Source organism: Peromyscus eremicus, chromosome 2 (assembly GCF_949786415.1).
Source record: "Peromyscus eremicus chromosome 2, PerEre_H2_v1, whole genome shotgun sequence".
NCBI classification, from domain to species: Eukaryota; Metazoa; Chordata; class Mammalia; order Rodentia; family Cricetidae; genus Peromyscus; species Peromyscus eremicus.
Genome location: NC_081417.1, coordinates 103,052,889 through 103,076,888, shown reverse-complemented (window position 1 = coordinate 103,076,888; position 24,000 = coordinate 103,052,889). Strand labels below are relative to the sequence as shown.

At 40.4% G+C, this 24,000-nt stretch overlaps 1 protein-coding gene and 1 long non-coding RNA gene across 4 annotated transcripts in view; one reads left to right on the top strand and one right to left on the bottom strand.

Moving 5' to 3' along the window:
• Positions 1 to 24,000, top strand: part of Mllt3 (MLLT3 super elongation complex subunit) — a 276,419-nt gene that overhangs the window by 112,651 nt on the left and 139,768 nt on the right. The gene's annotated exons all lie outside the window — the stretch shown is intronic.
• On the bottom strand, positions 6,658 to 18,312 carry LOC131903757 (uncharacterized). Of its 3 annotated transcripts, none has more exons than XR_009377585.1 (6): positions 18,257 to 18,312; positions 16,035 to 16,420; positions 12,742 to 12,827; positions 12,345 to 12,439; positions 10,407 to 10,546; positions 6,658 to 6,905 (listed from the first exon to the last, which is right to left on the bottom strand). It is a non-coding gene; the product is annotated as an uncharacterized LOC131903757 (long non-coding RNA). The 3 variants fall into 3 exon arrangements; XR_009377586.1 differs by lacking the exon at positions 18,257 to 18,312 and adding an exon at positions 16,796 to 17,290; XR_009377587.1 differs by lacking the exon at positions 12,742 to 12,827.

Genomic DNA, 24,000 nt, shown 5'->3' with positions numbered 1-24,000 from the left:
ATACAACCAGAGATTACCTTGAATTTCTGGTTCCATCTCATGAATTCTGGGATTAAAGGTGTGTGCCACCATACCTGGTTTTGTGTGGAGCTAAGATCAAATCCAGGCCTATGGCCTACCAGCTGAGTCACATCCTCAGCCCCTGTTTTTGAAATTTTTAATTAACATGACATTTGCATATGTTTATGGGATACCTACCGTGGGATAATTTCATATATGTGTACTGCATGTAAAGACCAGATTAGAGCAATTGGCATTTCCATCTCCTTAAATTTTTTAAAATTTCCTTTTAATTGAAAAAATGATTTATTTTTTAATTTTTAAATTATTTGTATTTATGTGCGGCGTGGGGTGGGACATGTACATATATGAGTACAAGCACCTGTAGAGGCCAGGAGAGGTGGTCAGAGGCCTTAGAGCTGGAGCCACAGGCAGTTGTGATCCACCACGTGTGGGTACTGGGAATCAAACTCTGCTCCTCTACAAGAGCAATACATGTTCTTAAACTGCTGAACCATGTATCTGACCATTACATTTGTTGTTTCTGTGTTGTATCCAGTGAGGTTTTGCTTACTGAGCTTTCCTTTGCTTTCAATGTGTTGCCTTTATTTTCTTTTGTAAACGCCAACTTTTTCATAAGCGTGTGTGTGTGTGTGTGTGTGTGTGTGTGTGTGTGTGTGTGTGTGGTTAAACTGAGTCCCCTAGGTCTTAATGAGGACTTGTTGGTCTGTAACTAGTCCTGGTTATGGTTGTTGATAAATTCATCCTCATGGCTTGATGCTTAGTGATGTGAGGAGAAAGTTGACTGTCCGTCTTTGTGATTCATCATGGGTAGAGGCTGGTGTGTGCTCCGTGTACCATCTGTTTATTACTATGTGGAACTTGGTGTATTTTCCATTACATCTTATAGTAAGTGAGGTGCATAAAGCATGTTTTTGAGTAAAGATTTGTGGTATATCATGATTTGTGGAGATAGAGAGATACAGATCATAATTTCTTGGTATTTAAACTTGTGAATAGATTCCATGGACCAAAATTCTTGAGTTATCAAAAGAAAAATCCACATATGGTTAGGGAAAGAGGAGTAACCATATGTCTATGGTTTATGATGAGAAATTATTTCAAACTAAAGAATTATTTGACATTCTGAACTTCAAATTATTATTAGAAATGATTGGGGAGGGCTACTAGGGGAGATGGCTTAGTGTGTAAGAGTGCTTGCTAAGCAAGCATGAGGAATTTACTTTTGAATTCCCAGCACCACATAAAGAGTGGTGTGGTTGTTTATGCCTGTAATTCTAGCATTGGGGTGCTTGCTGGCCAACCAAAATGGCTATCCCAAATGGCAAACCAGAGGTTCACAGACCCGGTCTCAAGGGAATAAGGTGAAGGGCAGTAGAAGACAACACCTTAAATGTAGTCCCACATTGCACATATTGTCATACACACACACACACACACACACACACACACGCGCGCACGCACACGCACACGCACACACATACACACATGCACACACACACACACACACACACACACACACACACGAAGAAACAGGACCAAAGGGAAAAAAAAAACCCAAAACACCCCAAATAAAGAGTAAAGAATTTATTGGGACTAAAGTGAAACCTGAGTTTTGGGGCCTTAATCACAGGGAGAGCGTCAGAGTGGAAGAAAGACGATCAGATGCGTTTTCAGTCAGGAAATCTCTGTCACCCTCTGTGTCATCTGTGTTAAGTTCCTTTCTGAACCCATTTTCTGTACCACAGAACACTATCTGAGCCAAGTCCATAGTTTATGTTAGACCATGGGAGACAGGTAGAGAAACAGTCTTGGCAGAAACACGAGGAAGGAAAACCCTTAGTCTGCAGCTTGTCCTTAGCCTTTCATTGAGCTAACTAAGCAGGCAACTGAAGGCATTGGAAGCTGCAGAGAAACCTGTCACGGCTTCTGAGGAAGATGCACTTTCCAAATATTTCTGCAACATTCTGTCTCACCCACTTGGTTTTGACAGTCTGTCACCGGGAGATGGGTGGTGATAGTGGCGTTTACTCTTTTTAAGCTGGATGACTGAACCTGAGGAGTGATGCTCTGAGGTTTCTGAATCATGATAGGCAGTGAAAAGCTTGTTCCTTGCTGGAATGCAGCGCTGGTTATGAAACCTGTGGCCATCCAGAGGCCATTCTGTTGTGGAAGAGACCGTGTGGAACAGAGCCTGGGATGATCAGTATTAGAGAGAAGCCTGTGGGCCCTACCTGTTCTCCATCTCCTCTGCTCTAGCTACCTGACTAGAACCATGTGAGAACTACTGATCCAGAATGACCCACTTATGCCTCACTCAATTACTGACTCAGAAACCAAGACATCCAGTAAAAGGGCTGCTGCTGTTTTAAACTGAATTTGGGGAGCTGTGAGATAACCCCGCAGGTACAAATGCTTGCCACAGAGCCCGATGGCACAGAACTCACCCAAAGGTGCAAGGAGAGAACCATCTCCATAGACTGGTCCTCTGATTTACACATGTCACGGTATATGAGCATGTGTAGGGCCACCCCCTCCCACACACTAAAAATGATTTTAATTGTAGGTTTTTAAGGTATAAGATAAATATATGTTTTATGTTCACTGCAAAATTGAGAGGAAGGTTGAGAAGCATCTCTTATCTCTCGTTTGGTGCCATGCTTGCTTAACTTTGGAGGTTAACAGCAATGTACTCTTAAAGAAAATACTAAAATCTGAGTACCTGTTATGAATTGTGCCCTCTAAAGTATTTGTTGAATTTCTGACCCCTAACACATTTGAGTACGTGTGACTTTATCAGGAATTAGAGCTTTTTGCAGGTGTGATCAAGTCAGGATGAAGCTACCATGGGCCAGTGTGTCCTACACCTGGTGTTTGCTGCAGAGACTCAGAAACAGAAGGGAGAGGGCCATGAAAACGTGCAGGCAGAGACTAGGATTATATTGCCACAGCGGAGGAACACCAAGGGTTCCTTCTCACAAACACGGGAAGCTAGACAGAGGGAAGGATTCCTCTCGCAGAGCTTTCAGGGGGGCACTAATGGACACAGGACTTCCACGACTGATAGTGTACATTTCTGTTGTTTTCTGTGCCCTGTGTCTGTTACCTTATTATAGCCTCTGTAGGAACGTAATACTGTGCCTCAAGTTAAATGGGGAAAATGAAATAGTTCTGTCCACTGTGAAAGCCAAGATAAGCCATAGCATGTAAGAAAACATCCGTTAAACATCTATCGAAGAATTTGAATTTAGAATGTATAAACAAGGCAGTATGACAATTCATTTTAACAGTAGGTATTCAGGAGGCAGAGGCAGGTGGGTCTCTGTGATGTTGAGGCCAGCTTAGTCTACGTAGGAAGTTCCAGGCCAGCCAGGGAGATATAGTGAGACAGTTTAAAAAAAAAAGTGTAAAAAATTTAAGTAAAGACTTCATCAAAGAATATGCATAGTGCTCATTGTTATTAGTAAAATGAAAGTTAAAGCAATGAGATAGCGCTACATGTCCACAGGTAATGGCTAAAATATGTATGAGGGGGAGGGGCGTACCCGTATCTGTGAGAAGGGGCACCAACTGGAATATTCCTTGGTTGCAGATAGAGACAAAATGCTATGCTATTTGTGGGAAAGCTTTTCAGCTTCTTAATATGTGTGTGTTAGAAACTTTTTAATTGCTGTGATGAAATCCCTGACAGGAAGTGACTTAAAGGAGGAAGACAAGAAAGGCAGGGCCGAAGGAGAGGCTCGTGGTTGTAGTGGCTGAGGATGGTTGCTTGCACCATGTTTGATCACAAAGCCGACTGGGAGGGTAGGCTGGGGCTAGAAATGGGGCAGGGCTGAAACTCACAAACCTGTCTGACAGGCAGATCTAACTTCTCAGAGGATCCATAACCCCCAAATAACACCACAGACCTGAACTCTCAGAGGATCTGTAACCCCCACAGTCAGCACCACTAGCTGGGGGCAGAGGACTTAAGCACATGATCCTGGGCTGGAGGTGGATTTCATGTGTGAATTAAGTGTGAACACTAAGCATATGCTTACCTAATCATGTTACTTGTGGGTAATATTCTCTCAGCCAAGAGAATTGAAAGCATATGACCATCTAAGGACTCCTGTGCATTTATTAGAATTTTATTTAACTGGTCCAAACTAGAAGAAACTTAAACGTTTACCAGCAAATGAGTGAATAAATAGTCTGTCTAAAAAGGAACAAGTTGATGGTGAGTACCCTGGTATGGGTGAATATTTAAGTATTTAAATAATTATTAAGTAATTACACTGAAGAAAGAAGCCAAGAGCTCAACCCAAAGAATGCATGTTGTATATATTCCATATTAGAAAAAACTCTAAGATGAGCCAGAGAGATGGCTTAGCAGTTAAGAGCATTTGCTGCTCTATCTTTAGACCCAATCTTGATTCCCATGTGTGGCTCACAATCATCTTTAACTCCAGTTTCAGAGGATCTGATGCACTTTTCTGACCTCTGTGGACACCAAGGCATGTATGGGGGGCACAGGCACACATGCACGCATAAAACTCATACATACATAAATTAGAAAAAAAATAAAATCTTAAAAAGTTCTAGGGCCGGGCAGTGGTGGCGTATGCCTTTAATCTCAGCACTCAGGAGGCAGAGGCAAGCAGATCTCTGTGAGTTCTAGGTCAGCCTGGTCTACAAAGCGCATTCCAGGACAGGCTTCAAAGCTACACAGAGAAAACTTGTCTTTAAAAAAAAAAGTTCTAGAAAGTGCTGAGCATTTACACTGACAGAAAGCTGCTGTGTGTCCTGGCTTTGAGGTGCATAGGACAGGGAAGAAAAGGAATTAGCAACAGACACTGGGAATTTTGAGAGTCCTGATATGGTACCTTGGTTATCTCGGTCATGTTGGTGGTATCTTGTGGAACATATTTATGTCAGAACATATGTGATGTTCCATGTTAGATATATGATCTTTAAAATGTCAATTCTGTCTCCATAAGTCTAGAACAAGAAGAAAATTAAAGATAAGAGAACTTGCAGGTTTAAGTGTGTGCCTGTGCATGTGTTTTGGTAGATGGGTAAACCCCAGGCCCTGCTCTGTCAGTATAACAGCAGAAGGTAATGTTTGCTTTTTTATTTACTTTTGGGTGCCTGTCTTTAATGGCAAGAAGCCATTTAAATGTAGAGCTAATTAATTACATGTTGAGAATTAGATTTTAATAATGGCAGATAAGCTGTGGTATGTTATAAAGTAGGGAACGTAGCAGAAATTAAATCTTGAGCTTTTGGGGGAAGTAAAGGTCCAGGAGAGAGGCTAGAGGATCAGTGGAACCTTGATTTAGTGAACGTGAGACACCAACATGACTTCCAGCTCATAGGAAAGGGTCTGTGAAAGCTGTCCCTTAGTCAGCCTACTGTATCCAGTGCTCCTGGGCCTGCTGCAATCCCTGCTCACCTAGAGGGCCAGCTGGAAAACTGAACAGAAATGGGAAAAGACTAAGGATTAGTTCAGATCTACCAGAAGAGCTATACTGCTTACTCTGCTAACTATGGGATCATTTGCTTTCAGATTGACTCATTAGGCAACTATAAACTGGAATCACACAGAAAGGAGGATTCTGGGAAAAGAAGCTCCAGCATGATTGACAGCAAAACACAACTTGGTTAATAAACTTGATTATTGTAGGGCTTATTATGAACCTAAGGTCCACGTTTCACCTGTAATAGGTGGATTATAGTCAACAAATGGAGAATGTCTGTAGAATGGAGTGCAAAAAAGCAGGTCCAGGCACAGGCAACAGGAGCAGGCCTTTTCACTGTTGGTGCTGATTACAGTATGAACAATGCGCAGTCTGCGTCCACTTGCACACAAGAGGTGTTTATAGTGACATAAACACCTTTCCAGCACAGTTACATAAACAGTTTCTCAAGGAAACATTCTCTAGCATTCAGGAAATGTGTCTTACTTTACAAACAAAAAGTGTGTTTTCCTAAAGATTTAATTTACTTAAGCGCTCTGAGTAGAACAAGGCTGTGATTGTAGAGGGGTAGAGTTACTCCCAGAGCACTCTGGGGTTAGGCTCTAGTGAAGTCCTTATAGACAGCATCTTCTTTAAACATCTGTGGATTAACAGAGCACAGGTCAGTACAGGTGGGCCATGTTACATATTGGACACACCTCCTGAGGGTTGTACTGTTGTGAGTCTGATTGTATTACAAATTACCATGAGCATGCAATTGTATATTTTCTTATGAAAATCCTTCAGAAGAGCCTCTGTTGTAGGTGGCTCTGAGCTCAGGAACCATGGTAGGGATGGTTCTTTGTGTTTTAAACAAGCACATTTTATTCACTTCTAAGGGGAAGAAATGATTCCTAGAATTGGTAAGGTAGGGTTCTGTTAAGAGGCTTTAAAACATTTAACTTGTAGTAATTAAAGATAGAAGTTGGAAGGATGGGCGAGGTCCTTGAAAGACTGCTTTCTTAACAAAGAATGGAGGACAGATGTATGTATTTCAGCATGCCATTAAAAATACCTAATTCTGAGAGAACAGTGAAAATATTCATAAGACGTGAGCCTCAGCCACATGCATTTTTTGGTTATTGTTTTTATATTTGAGGAAGGTCTAACTAATTTAATTAAAAAATTAACAGCAGTCTCCAGGAATGATTAATTTATTACTGACTAAATTTTCTGCAGCCTTCAACAGCTGAAATGCTTAAGCAGGAGAGCATGCTGTCCCCTATATATCTTCTCAAGCCCTGCTTCTCAAGCTTGTATATGCAAACAGATGAGCTTGGACACCTGCTTCAGGGCACCTCCTTCAAGGCCAGCTGGGAGTCAGGAAGTCAAGGGCAGGGTCGAAGACTTCCTGTGATGATGACGTTGATTTTTCAGATCACAAGGCTGCAAAGGAATGGGTTTTCCTGAGTGTAGATTTTTGTATATTTGCCCAAATATTCAATGTTTTTGTACTAACTATGATAGACACAGAGAAAAATGGGGGACAGAGGGAGCAAGTACTGAAAGGAGTGTGTGTGGGGGGTGCATTTTGGGAACAGGTAAAAACCTGGTACAAGGGAATCTCCCAGGAGTCTACAGGATGACCCCAGCTAAGACTCCTAGCAATAGCAGATATGTAGCCTGATCTGTCCATCTCCTGTGACCAGATTGGTGCCTAGCCCAATTGTCATCAGAGAGACTTCATCCCAACTGATGGAAACAGATGCAGACCCACCGCCAAACATTAGGCGGAGTTTGGGGAATCCTGCAGAAGAGGAGGAGAAAGGAGTGCAGGAACCAGAGTGGTCAAGTACACCACAAGAAAACTCACTGAGGGCTGGAGAGATGGCTCAGAGGTTAAGAGCACTGACTGCTCTTCCAGAGGTCCTGAGTTCAATTCCCAGCACCCACATGGTGGCTCACAACCATCTGTAATGAGATGGCACCCTCTTCTGTATACATAATAAATAAATAAATCTTTAAAAAAAAAAAAAAAAAAAAAAAGAAAACTCACTGAATCAACTAACCTGGGCTCATGGGGGTTCACTGGACCGACAACCAGGAAGCCTGTGTGGGACTGACCTAGGCCCCCTGCATACATGTGACAGTTGTGTCACTTGGTCCTTTGTGCGATGCCTAACAATGGGAGAAGGGGCTTTACTGGCTTTTGGGACCCTACTCCTCATACTGGGTCACCTTGCCCAGCCCTAATACATGGGGAGGTGCTTAGTCTTACTGTAACTTGATATGCCATGTTTTGTTGATACTTATGGAAGACTTGCCCTTTCCTGAACAGAAATGGAGGAGGAGTGGATGGGACGGGACAGGACCTGGAGGAGAGGAGGGAAGGGGAAACTTTGGCTAGGATGTAAAATAAATAAATAAATAAATTTATCTTTTAAGAAAAGTAGCATGGTGGGAATGAAGCTCAGATACTTGTGGCTTAACTATCCATGAATGAATGGTTAATTCACTTTAAATGTATGAAGATGGGTCAGTTTTAAGGTCACCCTCTTTTCTAGATCTAGATTCCCCTGGAAGTAAACAAGCTCATACTGTGTTTCTGTGGAGTATAATTATGGACTTTTGTCGTTCTCCCGGAAAGATCCATTTGATGTCTGTAAAGTTAATGCAGTATCTGTTAAGATGAGAACCCTTCCTTAGCATGTGGGAGGTCCTGGGTCTCACTCTCAGCACTGAAAATAAAATTTGTGCTCATATGGGAAATTAAATGACTTCTTTGTGGCCATTAAACTAAACACAGGGCAAAATTGTGACTTTACACAATATTCCAATATGGAGGAAATGTCTTTTCTAAGGATGAAGACAGGGAGTTAATTTTAAAATACTATACTGTGTATATGTATGTGTGGATGTTGATATAGAGATGTAGGTGTGTGTGCGTGTGTGTGCGTGTGTGTGTGTGTGTGTGTGTTTGAGAGAGAGAGAGAGAGAGAGAGAGAGAGAGAGAGAGAGAGAGAGAGAGAGAGAGAGAGAATGAGAATGAGAATGCAGGTCAGAACACAACATTCAGGAATTAACTCTTTCTACTGTGGGTTCTGGGGACTGAACCCCGGTCATCTGGCTTATGCAGCAAGCACCTTTGCCAGCCTGAGCCATCTTGAAAGCCTCATGGCCAACCAGCCCCAGGGACTTCAGCCTCCCCGTTGCTGGGATCACCATTCCTTGCTTTTATGTAGGTGCTGGATATCCCAACTCATTCTGTGCTTGCCTAGCAAGCACTTCATGGCCTGAGCCTGGACCCTGAAAATAGGCATGTTTTTCTATTTATTTATCGACTGATCGGTGGGTTGGTTGCTTGTGTGTGTGGTGCACTGGCAGAGGTCAGAGGATAACTTGAAGGAATTGGTTCTCCCTGTTACTATTTCAGTTTGGGGATTCTTCAGCTTGGTGGGAAGCACCTTTTACCCACTGAACCATCTCTCTAGCCGGGAAGATGCTTTTTGATTGTCAGCATTTATGTTGATCTTTTTTAGTAGGCATCCTGAAAATGTTGGTAAAATCGTACCAAGTGCTATTAAAAGTGGTTGTATTTTAATATCTTGAAAGAAAACACGAGGCTACTGGATGAATTTGAAGTTAGAAAGGGAGGATGAAAATGTAAATACTCTGGGTAACTATTTACTTAATTCTTAAAATAACCTAGTATTTGTGAATTGTAAGTTGAATGTGGATAGTGTAAAACAAAGGAGATTTAAAAACAAAGGAGACGGCTGGCAAGATGGCTTCATGGTTAAAGGAGGCTCTTGCCAAGCTGGGAGACCTAGTCGGACCCCTGGGACCCGTGTGGAAGAACGAGAGGACTGACTCCTACGGACGTGACTCCTTGACACCATGCTGTGGGGTGGTTTCCGTCTCTGTCTCTCGTTCTCTCAGGCATATGCACACCATTCTTTCCTAGAGTGAAAAGATAGTGCAGGAAATGGTCGCAGCTTTCTGGATTGGGGCAAAAATTGGACTCCCCTTGAAGCATAGATAGAGATGCCCCCAAGTGACTGTCTCTATGGAGGATGTGATGGACCCAGGATCCTGACATGGGTGGCACAAAGAACTTGTAGTAGTCCTGAAATCCCAGTTTTGTTTTATCTGTGGCACTGCTCATTCACGGTGAAATGCATTTTCCAACCTTAGCGTTTTATAGTGCTCAACTTGACTTTGCCATTTGGGTAATAAATGAGTACTCAGGAGATGAACACATTTTCCCAAAGCCAAAGCTGATAGTTTCTGTGGCAGAATTTTTCACTTGTTTCAGGTGATTGGGATCCTAGAAATATGCATTTTAAGAGGAATGTATTCCATAGAAAGAAACATGATAGAGTTGTTTAAAGTAGGAACAGTTAGGTAAAAGATTATATATTCTCGTTGTATGCTTTTGGAAAATGACAGCAATATAAAATACTAGCTGGATTTCTAATATTTTTTCAGTATTAAGAGATTTATTATCTTATTTCATTTCTTCACACGTTTTATAATACATTTGTAATCTAATTATACCCCCCCCCACCCCCTGCCCTATATAAAGAGATTCATTTTTGTTCTATTGTTCTTGGGCTGTGTAGCACAGGCTGGCCATAGACTTGTCATGTTCTGCCTCAACCTCCCTCTGTAGTGCCATTACAGTTGTGAGCTCCCTTGCCTAACTGGTGCATAGTGTTTCTGATGTGCACATAATGTTTCATTTATAAAAGATAGTAGTTGAGTTCCATTCCTTGGTACCAGGTGAACAAGTGGATTCTGTCTTTCTGCATCTGATGCCTTTGTTTGCATTGAATTGTCACCTCTGGTTAGATTACCAGAACAGAAGTGTATATTATTATAGGGGATCTTTTCTTAAAGGCTGATCTATGAGGTTGAGGGACTGTGTACAAACACCCATTCACTAACCTTAGTGTGAAGGCGTTAAAAATTAAGCTGGAGTCTGATGTGACAGGTGAACCTGCTGTTACCTTTATCAGATACTTTTAACAGCTCTGTGAAGGGTGGGTTTGGGGTTGGGGCACCAACCAAACCAGGCTGGGAATTCCCTGGAAAATATGAAATGTTTATGTAGCAAGTGCTTTTTATTTTGAATTAGTACTTAAAAGTGTAAAGTTGAACATGTTAGCACACAGATATCATGTGATGTCTTAACATATATAGGATAATGTTTAAATCAGACTAAATCTGCTTATCTCCTCAGACATTTACCATTTCTTTTTGGCAAATGCTTCTGCCTCAAAAGAATCCACAAAGTGTTATCATCGTCCATCTGTGTAATAAACACACCACAACCTTTCCTTCCTGTTGTACTGTGAGAATGCTCAGCAGCCAGCCTTCCTCAGCCCTCCCCAGGCCTCACCTCTCCCCTGCCTCTGTGTGGAGGAGGTAAACTTAGGTTTCACTTGTGACTGAGGTAATGCAGTGCTTGGCTCTCTGACTGGCGCATAACATGTTGTGATCTCCAGTTCTACCCGTGCTGTCACAAATGACCTAGTTTCGTTCGTTTTCATGGCTGGATATATGCCACTGTATACAGATATCTCTTTGAACTCAGTTGATGACAGTGAGGTTGTGAATGGCACTATATCGCAGTGACCCTACCACACAGGGCTGTGCACATATCTCTTGGACATACTGATGTAGCTTGAGTTTTCCTGCCTGGCCCACAGTCAGGACAAATCTCTATCACCTGCCAGTCCCACAGCCTCAGACCCGACCAAGTAAACACAGAGACTTATATTGGTTGCAAACTGTATGGCCATGGCAGGCTTCTTGCTAACTGTTCTTACAGCTTCAATTAATCCATTTCCATTAATCTGTACCTTGCCACATGGCTCGTGGCTTACCGGCATCTTCACAAGTTGTTTCTCATCGTGGCAGCTGGCAGTGTCTCTCTGACTCAGCCTTCCACTTCCCAGCTTTATTCTCCTCCTTGTCCTGCCTACACTTCCTGCCTAGCCAATGGCCAATCAGTGTTTTATTTATCGACTAATTAGCAACACATTTGCCATACAGAACATCCCACAGCATACTGATGCCATGTCCTTGGGATAGATCCAGAGGTGGCGTTGCTAGGCCATTTGGCAGTCCCATTTTTAATATTTTGAAGAACTTCCATTTTGTTTTCTAATTTATATTTCCACCACCAGTATGCACAGGCTTCTGTTGGTCTATGCCAACACTTGCTACTCTTGTTTTAATGATAAGCATTCCAACTTGGAGTGATGTCTTTTAGCAAATATTTTAAAATTTTCTTAGTATTTCCAGGTGTGATGGTGCCTACCTTTAATCCCACCACTCAGAATGCAGAGGAAGACAGATCTCTGTGAGTTGGAGGCTAGTCCAGTCTACATGGAGTGTTCCAGGCTACCCAGGGCTACACAGTGAGACTCTGTCTCAAAAACAGACAGACAAAGCCAATAAATTCTCTTCATATCAAGAACAGAAGAGAACTTAAAGATAATTTCTGATCATAAGATCAAACTTAGTTTAACCTATAGCCCTCTGGACCATATAACAAAGTTTGGAGTCATTATTTACTAAGTGACAACAACAAATGGGATGGGGAGATGGCTCAGTGGTTGAAAGGCTTGCTGCTCAAGCTTGGAGCCCTGGGTCCTAATCCCAGCACCACACTAAAGAGAGGGGAAAAAAGCTTGAGTGGCCATGCATGCCTGTAACTAGTACTGTCTGGGGTGGAACCAGGAATAACAGGGACCACCGGTGCTTAACTTGCCAGCCTAGCTGCATGTCCAGTCAGAGGCCCTGTCAGAGCAGCAGACTGGAGAGTGCTAGAGCAGCGCACCTGAAGTTCCTCTCCGCCCTGCACACAGGTGCCCATACCTGCATATATATGTTGTATGCACATCACACCCCTTCTACTCAGTGTTCCCTCCATACTCACAGAAATACAAAAGTATTGGAAGTGAGGTTGATATCTGTAATAGAAAAAGAAACTATTACATGAGTCAGATTACAAGCTGACTTGTAATGCTCATTTTTGGCCAACGTTTAGAGGTAAGACAGACAATTGGATGGATTTATATTATAGGTTCACTCTAGGGCTGGAGATGGCTCAGTAGTTCTTGCTGCTATTCTGGAAGACCCAAATTCCATTCCTCGCACCCCCTAGTGTGGCTCAAAATGGCCTGCAACCACAGTTCCAGGGGGCCCGACAACCTCTTTGGACTCCAGTCTCTTGTACCATATGTATCCCCACCATAAGTAAAATAAAAAGTACCTTCTAGATGCTCCATATAATTAAGACTCCTAAAGTCTGAATTAGCCTTCAGGATTTTTCAGAGCTGCCTAGCAATGCATTTGAAACTAGAACAGAGAAAACCAGCTGTATCAGTTGTATTTTTTCCTCTATATAGTTTACTAAAGTAAATTTAGTTTTGAAAACTTAGTGTTTTAGGAGATTCCAGTTTCTCTTATTATCACATTCTTGTGCTTCTCTATATAAGTAAAATGTCTGGAAATTATTTTTTCTAATCAGAAGCACTAATGTACCTAGAAAGGTATGTGGGAAGTTTAATTTTGTGGAAGTAATGTGTGAAAACTAATGAAGTAGTTTTCATGATCTTAAATGAACTAGTTTTCATGATCTTGTTTTTATATTTCTAACTATATTTTGTAGAAATTTTATAATCAGTTATCATCTTTATCACCTTATTTAAATTCTGCAATACAAGATTTATATAGAAGAATGCATATTATGTACAAATGACAATACAAAATAATACAGTAAGCATCTGTGAAAACCACCTTCCAGCTCAGCTGAGGTAGAACATGGCCAAAACTCTCTGTAGACTCCTCTCCAACACTCTTTGGTCTTGTGAGGTCTACAAGTTAAAAAAGTTTCAGTATATACATGTTCTAAATTGTAATCAGTGTGAGGCTAGCCTCTGAAAAAACAAAAATCGGCACAGGCAATTAACATTGGGACATGTGCGGATTCATGATTGATGCATGTGCATTTGTATAATTCCTTAAGATGAAGATACTATGAAATTTTTAAACAGAGTGCCAGTATTGGAAGCTAGTAATTCTGTGGTGAATGTGAATGTTCAACAGTTTGCCACCCAGCCTGATGATCTGAGTTCAGTTCCCAGGACCCATATGGCAGAAGGAGAGAGAGTCCTTACAAGTTGTCCTTTGACTTCTGCATGTACACTGTGGCGTGTGGACACACACTCTTACACACACACACTATCTCTACAAACAAACAAACAAGTAAATAAATAAATAGTAATTCTGGCTAGATTTAAACTTTGTGGGTTTTTTTAAAAGCTAGAATTAGTATTTTTTTATATATGTCATTAACTATTTTTATAATTAGTTTTATTACTAATCCTGGAAACAGTATATATCATTCATACATAAACTCATATACATGCTTATTTAACGACACAAGTTAAATTATGTGGTGGCTGGTTGAGATTGGGCATTTAAGGAGAAAGTAATATATCACATGAAAAAAGTCCTCCCTGGTGTCTGCACCTTGTTTTTGGAACTGGTGACTTTATTGTAAATATCACACAAGAAAACATTAACCCTGGAGAAAAATGCTATTGGTTAATAAGTCTGTGCATAGATGTAGAGAATTGATACTTTTCTTCTAGTATTTTTTTTCCCATTTTTACTTTTGCTCATGAGCTTTTGGTAATATGATAGTTGATGGCTTCTGAACCAATTCTCTCTCTATCCTGTAGTGCTGGGATTGAACTTCAGGGCCTGTGCTTTCTTGTTACTGAGTTGTTTTTTTCTAAATAGGTCTTTCTTACAGACCAGAAACTTGAAAATCCTTAATTCTTAGATTTTAGGAATCCTTTGAGGATTAGTGTGTTATAATTACAGGTAATCGCTGTTGTATAAAATAAATACTAGACCTCAGTTTTGGCCTGCATGCTCCTCTTGGTGTCTCTTTGCTCTTTCTTTGCCTGTATCTGAAATTCTGCTGTCTTGACAGGCGTGTGTGCGACTGAGTAGTGGGATACAATCGCTGCCATTCTTCCTTTGTTTCTTTTTAAAACTTTCATATGGCTCTTCAGATCACTTAAACCTGCTTTTTTTCTTTGTGTGTATAGTGTCTCTGTGTGTACATCTTTGTGTGTATATCTGTGTGTGATTGTGCATGTGGAGGTTGGAGGTTGACATGAGATGTCTTCCTTGCTTTCTTTCTTTTTGAGTCAGGGTCTCTCTCTGAACCTGGCACTTACCCAGTTGGCCAGACTGACTGGCCGGGGAGCTCTGAGTAACCTGTCAGCCTTTCCAGTGCTGGGCTTCAGGTGTGCACCACCACATTCAGCTGTCTACACGGGAGCTGGTGATCCAATCCCAGGCCCTCACTCTACAGACTGAGCTATTTCCCTAGCCCCAACTTGTTTTCTTCTGGGATATCTTATTTAAAATTGATTTACAGATAAGAATAAAATGGCAACTGAATTTACATTAAAATCTAATTTTTTTCCTTTATCTTGAAAAAGTAGCTAAATAGGTTTTCTTTTTTCCCAGTAAAATAGGGGACTGTGTACATTCTTGTACAAAGACATTATAGTATCCTTCTGATCGAAAGAATATATACTTTAAACTTTTATTTATTTATTTTTGTTTTATTATTAAGAAATTTTCTACTCACTTTTAAACTTTTATTTTTAACTTAAAAAAATCATCGTTATGTTGGCTGAAATTCAGCCAGAATGAACCTGAAGGTTTTAGCTCATGTTATAAATATTATGGGTCAATTAGCTTTTTTGTCCATATTAAATTAGTCTATTATTACTATTAAACACATGCATGTTTTTAAGCAGGCGGTTTAAATTTTTTAGTGCTGTGTTTTTCTTGTGTAGAATAGAGAATGCTAACCTTTTGGGGTTGTTAGAAGTTTTTGGTGGATTTCTCTGTCCAACACTTTGGTGTATGTTGACCTTGATTTTATATTGCTGCTATAGCAAATTAACACAGTATTTAAGGCTTTTTCAAAACACTTGCCTCTTAGTTCTGTGGATCAGAAGTGGGACTAGCTGGGACTGCTCTGTTGATGGTTCTAGGTTTCAGGAGATTTGACACATAGGCGTTGGTGAGTGCAATTCCTGGATTCCTAGGCTTGTCGGCAGAATCTGCTCATTTGTGGTCATAGTAGAAGTTGCATTTATCTCTGGACTGCCGTGGCCAGTTCTCAGCAACTAGAAACCTTTCTCTGGTTTGTCCTTTCAAAGCCAGCTGTGGAGTGACCCATCTTTGCTTGTTGGTCCCTTTACTTTTAAAGTGATTCGTCATAACTTGAGACCATCTGGATGATCCAGGACAGTGTCAGTGTTTTGTGACCCGTTGTGGTTACCTTAGCAGGTCTCCTCAGAGGGCTACCTGCTTTTGGGGTTTGACTGAATACCCACAGGGCAGGTGTATCTCAGAGCACCGCCTATGGGTATATGGTTGAGTAACCATGGGCCGGTGGAGGACAGTGGAGTACTTTACTCCTCCGTGTACCGAAATACTCGACAGGAGGAATGTAAGCGGGGAAGGACTTACTGGATGGTTCAAGGCTGTGGTGACTTTGAGCTCTTGTTGGCAGGGTTGGGAGGTGAGAGTGGCTTATGTCATAGAGCTTGAGGCTGCTGGTCATATCTTAGTGTGAGGACAGAAAGCAGAGAGTGAACTGGAACTGGAGACAGGTATAATAACTCACTGAGGCATATCCTTAATGGCTTACATCTTCCAGCTGAACGTATATCCCAAAGGTTCCATAACCGTTCAGGCTAGTACCACCAGCTGTGGATGGAGTGCTTAAACATGTGAGGTTATGCGGTGCATTTCCCATTCAAACCACAAGGACAGGCACCCAGAGCCTTAGAATGTCCCCATCCTGGTGCTCAGTTAATTTTGGTGACAGATGGAGGTTTTGCAGGTGACTGGCACTGTTGAAGGAAGTCACATTGTTACTTGGAGATTATAAAATTTCTTGACAGCAGGCACCTCCTCCCCTTCTAAAAAATTTTTGAGACCGCTAAATATCTTGTCTAAATAAGTACTTTCCATTGACTGGCTTGAATATTATAGTATAATATAATATAATATAATATAATATAATATAATATAATATAATATAATATAATATAATATAATATAAATTCATTTGTTCCCTCTGAGTAACAATACTATAAGAACCTCCCCCCCCCCTTTTAAATCTATGGCACCTGACTGAAAAGATTAACTACATATACAACATTTAGTTTCTCCTCATTTCATTTCCTAGTTTTGATTTTGAGTTATTCATAAAGAAAGTGGCTTACTGTTTGTATAGGAAGCTATACAGAACCTCTTGGAACATGACCTCTGAGTTCCTTTGTCTTGTCAATTTTCGGTTTTGCTGTGGATTTTTTTTCTCTTAAAAAAAAAAATGGGTTTCCAGCCATTTCTTCTGTGAGTGGTATGTAGTGTTCTTGTTGAGTGTAAAGCCAGCTGGAACCCAGGGGAAGAAGGATGCTCCTATTACAGGGTAGGGACCCTTAATCCTGTACCACTTGGCCACAGACTATGGAAGGCGATAATAACCCAGTGTTCTTCTTATCATCTGGGAATATTTTCTTCATCAATAAAATCTTTAATGATTTTGTTTGAGTTGTTAGAGATCTGCTAAGAAAGTGAGTTTTATCTTCATCTTTAAGAAGCCAAGACCTGCTGGGCCTGGTGCCAAACAACTGTTATCTGAGGTGGAGATAAGGAAGGATCAGGGCACGGGAAGATGCAGAGACATAAGATTTGAGGCCAGTCTGGAATATAACACAAAACTCGCAAAACCAGAATGAAAAGCCAAGATCAGGGGCCCAGAGGGTGTGGTAGGAGACATGGTGTAGTGTTGCTATGACTGGTTAATAAAGAAGCTGCTCTGGCCTATGGCGAGTCAGATTATAGCCAGGCAGGAAATCCAAGAGAGAGACAGGAAGTACGGGAGAGGCCGGACAGACGCCAGCTCACCGCCCAAGGAGCAACATGCCAGCAGACTGGTAACACTACGGCCATGTGGCAAAACACAGATGAATAGAAATGGGTTAATTTAAGATGATAGAGCTAGCTAGCATAAAACTTAAGCCATTGGCCATACAGTTTGTAATTAATATAATCTTCTGAGTGTTTGTTTTATAAGCAGCTGCAAGACCACCGGGCAGGGAGGGGCCAGAGAAAACCTCCCTGCTACAGTGTAGCACAGTCGTTAAAGGGCTTGCCTATCATATGTACAGCCTGGGGTTTGTTTGAAGCACAGGTTTGGTGGACATTGGCATAAAGCCAGCACTGGAGGATCAGAAGTTAGAGGTAATCCTCAGCTACCTATCGAGGCCATCCTGGGATACAGGAAAACTTATCTCCAAACAAAAACAAACACCCCATCTTCCGAAACATACCATAAAAACCCAAACCCCTAAACCAGAAACGAAGATTGGGACACCATCATTGGAAGACTTTTCTCGAATTTCTTTTCCTCATTATGTTGGCGTGCTCGGGGCCACTTCCCCTCCACACATACACCTCCCACTGTAGCTAGAGTTTTTCTGGTCCTGCCTGGGCCACAGTCAGGACAAATCTCTCTCATCCGCCAGTCCCACAGCCGCTTAGACCCAACTGAGTAAACACACAGAAACTTATATTGCTTACAAACTGTATGGCCATGGCAGGCTTCTTATTATCTAGTTCTTATATCTTAAATTAACCCGTATCTATTACATGTTGCCATGTGGCTTGTGGCTTACTGGTACCTTACATCTTGCTTGTCATGGCGGCAGCTGGCAGCGTCTTTCTACCTCAGCCTTCCACACCCAGAATTCTCCTCTCTCCTTGTCCCGCCTATCCTTCCTGCCTGGCTACTGGCCAATCAGTGTTTTATTTATTAACCAATCAGAGCAACACATTTAACATACAGAACATCCCACAGCACCCCACCCCATATTCATTGTTAAGCTGGAAGAAATGAGTTTGTTTAATATTCTTTGTTGACTAGTGTTTTGGTCACTTCCTTTCATAAGTAACCTCTTGGGGTCATTCTTGTTTTTCCCAACATAAATCGTGTCTCAAAATACGTGTCTGTCTCTCTTACCCAGAAGATACTGTAAAATGAAAGCACTCATTGCCTTTGAACCAAAGTAGCTGGGCTAGCTGGGAAGAACTGTGGTGTTTCTTTCAGGAACATCTTTCTGTCTAAAGCAAGGGTCAGTGTGTCCACTCACTGCTCAGATCTTCTGTGGTTCTGTAGACTGATACGTCAGTACCATCTCTGTTATGGGAAACTGTACATGCATGCTTTCAGAACTGAATTTGAAATGTTACTAATTGCACTTCAGGAGAACAAATACTTTAGTAACTCTTTGAATGTCAGAATCTTTGTGCTGTTTTCCAGGAACTTTTTTTGAGGTAGGATCTTGTGTAGTGTTGGCTGGCTTCTAACTTGCTGTGGAGCTGGGGCTCATCTTAAGTTCCCTGTCCTCTACTGCCTAAGTTCTGGGTTGACAAGCATGCATTACCACTCCTGGCTTTAACTATTTTTAAAGAGTTAGTTTTATCATCCAAGTACCAAATTTGTTTAATTTGTTAATGAAGTCATCATTCATATTGATCTGATTAATCATTAATTAGGGAAATGATATGCACTCATTTAAATTACTGATAGTTTCACTCTTTCTCTACTGGTATAGAGCATTTAACTTGTCATTCAGTTTAGATCATCAGTCAGGTTATTAATTCCTTTTTTATTATAAATTATATATAATAAAATTTATTTTTCATAGTTTTTAGTCATGCATTTTAGTGGAATTAAGAACATTGAGATTGTCTAGAAAAGGTACTAGATTTGCGTATGCCAGACTTAAATCTCCGGCTAAGGAATTAATGACCTTGAACTGCTATGCATCCATTATTTTTCACTGGCAGAATTTGAACACAAAATGTATTAATGTAACTTGTCTTTTATGTAGCTGTGCCATTAAAACAAAGAATAATGGTTTGAACTTTCAGAAAGTATTTAGTAGCATCATGGTTATAGGTTTTTGTATATTGTTTTATTTTGACCAGTATTTCTGTTTCTGATAGTTTTCACTGGACTGACTTTTTGCTGCATATTCAGTTTCTACAAGTTGTTCATGACTTTTTAAATTATAATAACTATATTTTTCAAAACCATTTTTAATTATGGTGGCATTGGCATTCCTTTTTCCTTTGTTTTGGAGATAGAGACTTAACTGTGTAGCTCAGACGGACCTTGAACTCCTGCCTCAGCCTCGGGAATTGTGGGAATTGCAAGCATACACCACATGACTGGTGCAGTAACAATTCTTACAAAGAGTATTCAGGAGGTCAATGATACCCCATTGGGTAAAAACAAAAATGCAGAGCTCTGTACTCGAATATAATGAACACATAAGTGCATTTCAGGAAGTGTATGGTTGATCATGACTTCTGTGCCAGTGAGTTTCTCAATGACCGAAGACCCCATGTGCATCTGTGCTTGTTATTGTGCCTTTATCTTCACAGTTGGCCAACAAGTGCTGCATATAATCTTAGTCTTGTTTGTTCAGCCTTATGACACTTCATACCAATTTATATATCATTTTTGTTTGATAGAGGAGCAGATTTATTAAGGAAAATTGAGAAAGAACACTTGAGAGGGACGCCAAGGGGGGAACTCTCTTAATTACCATTAATTAAAACTTACTGCATTTATTTACTTAGTGTGTGTGTGTGTGTGTGTGTGTGTGTGTGTGCACATACATTGTTAGTGTCATGCAGCGTGTGTGGAGGTCAGAGGACAACCTGTTGCTCTTTCTTTCCACCATGTGGGTCTTGGAGATTGAACTCTGAGTGTCAGGCTTGGAGGCAAGTGCCCCCACCATCTGAGTCATCCCACTGGCTCTCATTTATCATTTTAAAAATGGAAAAACTTCTCCTTATTCTCCAATCCCACCTCAAGTAGGAAATAAAAATAAAACTTGTTTTGTACCTTACTAGTGTTTTCTGTATGTGTTTAGTCATTTTGTACACATATGCATGTAATATATAGGAATGTATATACTATATTTATAAATACTTTTTATGAAATAGAATAATCTCAAGCAGAAGATAATGGCAATGTTTTAAAAACAGAAATATTTTGCTTATCTTTTTCTATGTGATTATTTTTAATGTCGTGGTTTATTGTTCTACACTATAATACTGACAATTCATAGCTTTTTAAAAATGTTTAGAGCATATGAGAAATAAACAAGTGGCAATATATTATATTGAATAATTTATTTAAAACTAAGATCTGTTATTTGGACTTACATGCATATAAATTAATTATTCTAGGAGCCATTTAGCTAAAAATTGTCTTACAATCATGTGTGGGATTTCTAGTTCCCTTAGAGAATTTCACCAATTAAAATAGAGTTAAATGCAACAGGTATTTAATATGTAAAATAAAAATACTGAGTCTTGAATATGATCTTGCTGTAAAATATGATTAAGAAATATAATTATGGATTTTGCAACAAGGGACTTATATCAATTTGATTCATAACTTCAAATATTTTTACCATATTCCTATCCTTCAAAAGTATTTCACTGTACTCAAGATGTAGGTGTGATTATTAATCATTGTCCATGAGATATATTGTCTTATGTTCATAACATAAGACAATATATTTCATCAGACATTTGAATATTTTGTGTTATATACCATACCAAGCATTGGTAATGCCCAAGAAGAAAAACATAATGAACAATAAAAAGCTACCCCCCCCCCAATAAAAACAGCAAAAATACACATATTCCAAAAGAGGCAAGCAAGGGAAAATTCATTAGGAGATATCACAGTTACAGACTGTTTTGAGAGTTGGGAGTAGGGGGCAGAGAAGCACAGTGAAGTATGTATAGTACGATGTTGCATATATTCAGAATTCAGTTAGATTTCTAGAGCAGACAGTGGTAATGCCAGGTGCCTTAGGAAGGAGATACCAGAAAAATTTCAGCGAGTAAGTAAGATGAGAAAGGTGTGTTTTAAAAGATGAATAGGTGCTGAATGGTGGCGGCACACGCCTTTAATCCCAGCACTTGGGAGGAAGAGGCCGGTGGATCTCTCTTAGTTCATGGCCAACTTGGTCTACAGTTCTAGGAGTGAGTTCTAGTACAGTCAGACTACACAAAGAAACCCTTTCTCAGCAAGGGGGAGAGGGGACAGGATGGGAGAATGAGATGAATAGGGGTGCAGAATGGTAGGTGGTTGAGGAATCTCATAGTTGAGGGATGCAAATTAAACAAAAAACTGTTCTGTGTCTAGAAACTGTGGTTGACTGACAGTGGCAATTCAGGGAAATTTAGTGGAGAAACCCCTACAGTGTAGCAGTGCAGGCAATGATGTTAGAACAAGTATTTTATGTTAGAAAAGGAAGTGGAAAGGGCTGAAGAAATAACCTGGAGAGCATTAGGCTTAGGTAAATATACCTTCATTAGGAAACTTTGAGCAAGTTTAAATGGAAGATGATATTAAGGAAAAAAGGAATGTTCACTCTGATTTCTCTCCATTACCAGCCTTTTTCTTAATTAAAAAATTATCATTTATTCATTTGTATGGGTGTTTTGTCTATGTGTATGTCTGTGAATCATGTGTGTGCCTGGTACCCGTGGAGCCCAGAAGCTTGAATGTGGTTGGCCCCATAAGCTCATAGGGAGAGGCACTACTAGGCAGTATGGCCTTTTTGGAGTAGGTGTGGCCTTGTTGGGGGAAGTAGGTCATTGTGGGGGTGGGTTTTGAGGTCTCCTATGCTCAAGGTATGCCCAGTGACACAGTTCACTTTCTGTTGCCTGCGGGTCAAGATATAGGACTCTCAGCTCCTTTTCCAGCACTGTGTCTCCCTGCATGCCACCATGTTGCACCATGCTGATAATGGACTGAACCTCTGAAAATATAAGCCGCCCAATTGAATCTTTTCCCTTATAAGAGTTTCCATGGTCATAATGTCTCCTCAGAGCAATAGAAACCCTGACCTTGTCATGTGCCTTGGGGAGACAGTCCAGACCCAACCTGTAGCACTCCATCTGTTACTACCATCTCACTCTACCATGAAGTAATAGTGAATGTCAGAATCGGGGAATTTCCACGTGAGTGTGCCATTAACTTTATATTAGCCCCTTTGTTTAAAAAGTTACATGTAGATATATGTTGAATGTGGAAAGATTCCAGTTGTTTTTAGTGGTGTGTGGAACATCCGCTGTGGCTGTCACTGAGCGTCTCTGATCACTGCTTCTATGTGAGTTATAGGGTGCAGGGTTTACCATTTAGAAACAGACACCACTGTTGCACTCCGATTGATTCTCTCTTCACTTTTTGTTCCTTTCAACCCAGAGAGTGCCAATCACTTGTCACTTGTCATTTCCGGTTCTTAGTAGGTTGGTAATCAGATTGAGACAATTCAAGGTAGCTGGGGTAAGGGGTAGAAGATCTGTCTTTGTGATAGGAGCAGTGAACTAATAGCTTAGAGGATGATGTGTTACAATCATGATTTGTCTAAAAATAGCAGACACAAGGAAGTGATGACGACTGACATGTGTTGTCTCCAATTGCAAAGGCTTATTACCTGAGGGATAATATATATTCAATTGAACTCTTCTTGGTGAAAAAGAATTCAAACAGACCTGTAATAAATACTCTTGTATTAATCATCAAAGTTGACATGTGCTGGCTTCCTTGGAGCTGAAGCGAATTCAGTATTCTTATAAAAAACCAGTGGTAAACTACCAGACTAGTGATAGTTGGGAAATCTTAATGAAATATGTTTTATACATGTAGAATATCATTTTTTAAATTCAAGAGTGACTAAAACAGGGAACTAGAGTATGTGATGATGACCCTAGCTGTTGACATGCTTCCTAGAAAGAGTCTGTAGAAGTATACTCTAGGAAAGAACTCGATTAGGAGTATGTTTCCCAGTATAGTTGGGAGGCTTCAGATGTTGATGGTTTGTTTTTGGACTATGTAGGTGTGTTGTGGAAGGCAGACTTAAAACTGTTTTTTAGGGGTGAAAGGCTCTAGTGTCCAGAAGAATGGAGAGTCATCTACTCTGGTAATCTTTTAATGGGCTACAAGATGTGGTGATATTTTATTTGTTACAGTATGACATTTTATTTGTTACAGTATGATATTTTATTTGTTACAGTATGTAACAAATACTGTAACAAATAAAATATCACCACAACAAGAGGTGATGACTTGGTCTGACAGTGTGGTCCAAATTGGGAGATGGAATTTTAGTATTAGTCATGATTTTATTTTCTCATTTAATAGTATTATTTCTGTTCTGTGAGGAAAGAAACCAATGTGTCAATTGCTTTTTATTTTCTTAGAGACATACTCTTAAATTCACAGTTCTGCCTCAGCCTCCAGAAGGCTTGGATTACAGGCAGGTACCATTGAACTAATTGAGAAAATTGGTTTCTTAGTTGTACAACAGAACTGAAGAGAGCTAACATTTAG